Genomic DNA, 5,000 nt, shown 5'->3' on the forward strand with positions numbered 1-5,000 from the left:
GTGTTGGTGCAAGGACACAGCCTTGCCTCACCCCTGAATTAACAAGGAAGAAGTTTGACAGGCCCCCACTACACTTTACAGCACTTTCAGTACCGGTATATAGGCTTGGTATTAGGCCAATAGCCTGTGTCAGAATTCCCCTGAGTCTCAGGATCTCCTAAAGCGATTCATGATGCACTAAGTCAAACACGATGTAGGCTGCAAGCAACCCACGACCAAACTCATGACGGCGTTCCACAATTACTCGAAGTGCTAGTATCGGTCTATTGTGGACTTGCCAGGAGTTAATCCAGACTGCTCCTGTCTTTGGTGCCTCAGTAGGTGGTTGTGGATCCATTTCAGGAGAATGTGGGCGAGAACTTTGCCTGGTATGCTGAATAGTGTAATGCCATGATAGTTGCTACAGTCCCAGCAATCCCCTTTCCCCTTCCAGAGACCTTCAACAGGTCAGGGGGAATGGTACCAGACTGCCAGATGGCAGTCAAGACTGCATGCAAGCCCAAAGCCATTGGTTCACCCCCAGCCTATAGAAGTTCAGCAGAGATATCACATATGCCTGCAGCTTTCCCACTCTTCAGCTTGGAAATCACCATCCTAACCTCTGCTAGGGTAGGAGGTTCCTCACTGATGGGTGGGTCCGGCACAGGTATTGTGATATCGCTTGCATCCAAGCTAACTGTTGGAGGGTCTACCTGGTACAACTGCTCAAAATACTCAGCCCAACGTTCACGAACCCCAACATGATCTGAGATGATCTGTCCATCTGCTGATCGAACTGCAGTCATCTGTGAGGAGGGCTTAGAGTTCAGCTTTCTCAGGGCTTGGTAGGCAGGGCAAAGGTCCTTTAGTAAGAAATGGCCTTCAACCTCCTCAGCAAGATTCCTGATGAACTGTTCCTTGTCCCTTCTCAGCAGTGTCTGAGCCCTATGCACCAAAGAGCAACTCAAGACCTGATTGCCATTCAGCCGAACCATATGAACACACTTCAGTGACCTCCAGTGTCTCCAGGGAGATGGAAATCTGTCTTGCCCTCGGGCTCCTGGGCTGCTTCAAGTGTTTCTTGCTTGAAGAACTCCCACAGAGCAACTGGGCCGTCAGGTTATCAAGTTCTGTGAATCGATCAGAGACTATTATGGTGAATCCATGGGCACACTCCACCTCCCTCAGTCTGTCCAAGTGAAACACCTTGGAGTGGCCACTGGAGGGATGGGGAGTTTTGAAGTGGACCCATAGGGTAGCCACAACTAGCCTATGGTCAGTGCCACGGAACTCGGCACGCCAGTAAAATCTACAGTTCTAGAGGATCCTCCATCGCATGCTAACAAGAATGTGGTCGATCTCCTTGGCCACTCTACCCGTATCGCTATACCATGTCCAGCAATGTGTACCTGGCAAAGTTCCAGAGAAGGAGGGTGTTCTTGCTGCTGAGATCAGGTCCTGAGCCATGGCCGACAGACATCTCATACCCAGCTCGCTCACAGCTGGATACCGCATTGAAGTCGCCCAGAACAATGCGAATATCTCGCAGGGGCAATTGTCTGCCATGGACGAGAGTTAGGCATAGAACGCCTCTTTCACATCGAGTTTGCAAACATCAGTAGGAGCGTATACAGCAATAAGAGACATGAACCCAAAGGCATGCTTCAGCCTCAATACCATAATACGCTCATCAACCGGTGTCACCTCAACTACCGAGGACTGAAGTCGGCTGGAGATGGCTATGGCTACTCCCTGGAGGTGATGACCATCGCTGCGGCCTGACCATAATATATATATATATATATATATATATATATATATATATAAATGTAATTATATTGTATTAAGTAACGTATACATAAACACAAAATATAATGTGTTTGTTATAATATATGATTTAATATATAATATACATATATATATATATATATATATACTATAAGTATATTAATTATATATATATATCACATATACGCACAAAATACTTGAGTGTATCGTGTGAATATGTATGTGCAAACACATATCTTTATATAATATTATATAATCTATAAGATATATGTATATATATAAATATAATATATATGTATATATGTCACTATACATACTAAACACATACATATAATGCGTAGTCTGTATTGTATAATATATATATATAAATATATATTACATATAACATATATATATATATATTATATATATATATATATACTAATATATATATACATATATAACCTATATATAGTACTATACTGATGTATGTGTGAATATTGTATTCACACACAATATTATATAAATATATATACATATATAAATATGATTTATATAATAATATATATATATATTCACTATATACATACACACACCATATATTGAGTGTCATGTGTGTATAAATTATGTATATGTAATCTACATATATATTATATATATATATATTATCAATATATAATATATATATATATATATATATATATATAGCTATTATATATATATATATATATATAATATATATATATATATATATATATTATATAATTATATATATATATATATGAATACATATACATACACACCCACACACACACACACCACACATATATAATATATATTAATTTTATATATTATATATTTATATTTATTGTATATATATATTATAATATACACCCCATATTAAAATTTTATAAAATTTATTATATATATAATAATATTATATATTTATATATATATATGACACATAAAAAACCCACAACCAAAACCACCGAGGGGCCTTTGCGGGGAGTGAAAGGTCTTGTAGTGGTTTTATTGCTGAAGGTAGATGGAGACTCCAAGGACCCCCGGGGGTCGAGGATGGGGTGGTGGGCTGGATCATGTTGCCTGGCCTTCTGCCGTCTCTCCTCCCTCTTCTGCGAAATTGTCCTTTTACGCGGGGGCCCCCTTTCGAGGCGGTGCTTTCTTATGTCAGGGGAAATGTCAAAAGAGAAACAGAGTGGGCACCTGCTCCACCCAAGAAGGAAAAGGGAGCTGCTGGGGAAAAAGATGGGGAATGTACCATCCCCCTCTGTGTAAGTTTATAGCGCTCACCCGCACAAAACCTTTTCCCTTGAGCCGTCGCAACCTTTTAAAAATTGCAATAGGCGAACAAGGGTCGGGTTTTGCTCTGTATCTACAGATCAATGGTTCCTGCGACCAAAGGTTGCTAGGGGCGTCACGGGGGCCCTAGAAGCAGTGTGGTGGGGCTTCTCTTAAGTGTAAAAGTCCCCCAAACAAGGGCGGTCCCTCGTCTTTTAGAAGCGAATAGAATGTACCCGGCAGTAAAAGGGCTAAAGGGAAGTAAAAATGACTTTTCCCTTACTAAAGCAAAAGAATAAATGCAAAAGGACAAATTGTCACAAGAAAGATAACCTCTCAGGTGAGGAGGTGTTAATTACTTAGGATTTGTCGAGAGAATAAATTCAGTAGAAAAAATCATATTGTAAATATAAAAAATTATTTGAACAAGTATTCCATATCTTCGGTCTAAACAGGCTAGTATTTATGCTTTGAACACATAGCAGCAGCTGTAAGCGCCACATGATGTGCTTTGAGGTGACTGATACCACCGGGTCGTAATGGCTTCACTATTTACTGGAATGTAGTCAAACCTGTCAATATAATAGCAGTCATAACCATGGTCACAATTCGATTCTGGTTCACTTACAATTTAATACCAGTATTATTTTAATGTTTGCTAAGAACGTTATTACATCATAATATCTAAAGTAAAAACAATATACATGGGAACATATATACATCTATACATGAATGTGTATGGTACATATGCACAGAGCAACAGTTAAGGTCTTTAATAGAAGTCCTCAAATCAGTCCTTATACACATGTTGTCAGGCCAGTATTCATTCTCAAACTGCTTTAAGGGCCGGTCACATTAATCTATTCTGTCCAGGGATCCTTTTATAGAACTGGATGCTTCCCTCGCTGTAAACGGATCCGAGATGAAAATCCCTCCGCAGCGCGAAAACGCTATGTCGGTATTTCATCCCTGCCTAGAGCTGAAATTTATTGCCAAAACATAAACTATGATATAATCAAACTCATTACTTAGAATATTTTAAAAATATAATATATCATGGTAAAAACAAGCTTAATTATTAGACACAAAGATATATTGCATCAAACAACGATGTCTCTCATTAAATGTTTACAGATAATTCGAATAAACGTTCATTTGACTAACGAACATAAACATCAACACACGCCAAAGGATGGAACTCTCTTCGGAAGTTATTCATGCCCTGTTGGATAAAGTGAGAGTCAAAGAGCCGTTGTGGAGCACCAGTCACAAGGGTTATAAAAGCAGGAATGTGAAGAGAACATTAATGGATGAAATAAGCAATGAATACCCGAGCTACGCACATCAACTCTCCACAAATATGCATATTTCACTTTTCCTAATCCTGTTATTTTTACCTCACATTCCTAATCTAAAATATAGGCAAATCTTAAATATAAGTACAATCTTATTTTAGTAATGGTATGCAGCAGTAAGCCATATCATATTAGTGTCTGAAGGGACACTGAATGTAGTGTGACCAATCCCTCTCTGTAGCTGCCCAGACTTCGACGATCCTATCTGGGGATCCTAGGACAGAATAGACCAGTGTGACCTTCGCTTTATGCACCAGTAATACTCCCTGCTTCATTTCTCAGGCGCATCAGTCATAACCGTCGTGTGAGTGTAAAGGGGCGGTTACACTATTCAGTCTAGGGATTCCTTTACAGGGTGGGATACTTCCTTATTTGTGAAGAGAAGCGAGATGAAAATCCCTAACCAGAGTGGCATTTCTGTGTTGGTTTTTCGTCCCAGCTAGAGAGGGAAAGATGATGCCAAAACAAAAACTTACTACTAAATTGTCTAAACAGTGATTCTTATATCATGTTACGTATAATTTTACTGTAAAAAATAAGTAACGTATATTACAACTACCGATGATGCCTGGCTAAAGTTTACAGTTTCAGACAAATGTT

This window comes from Penaeus monodon, chromosome 4 (assembly GCF_015228065.2).
Source record: "Penaeus monodon isolate SGIC_2016 chromosome 4, NSTDA_Pmon_1, whole genome shotgun sequence".
NCBI classification, from domain to species: Eukaryota; Metazoa; Arthropoda; class Malacostraca; order Decapoda; family Penaeidae; genus Penaeus; species Penaeus monodon.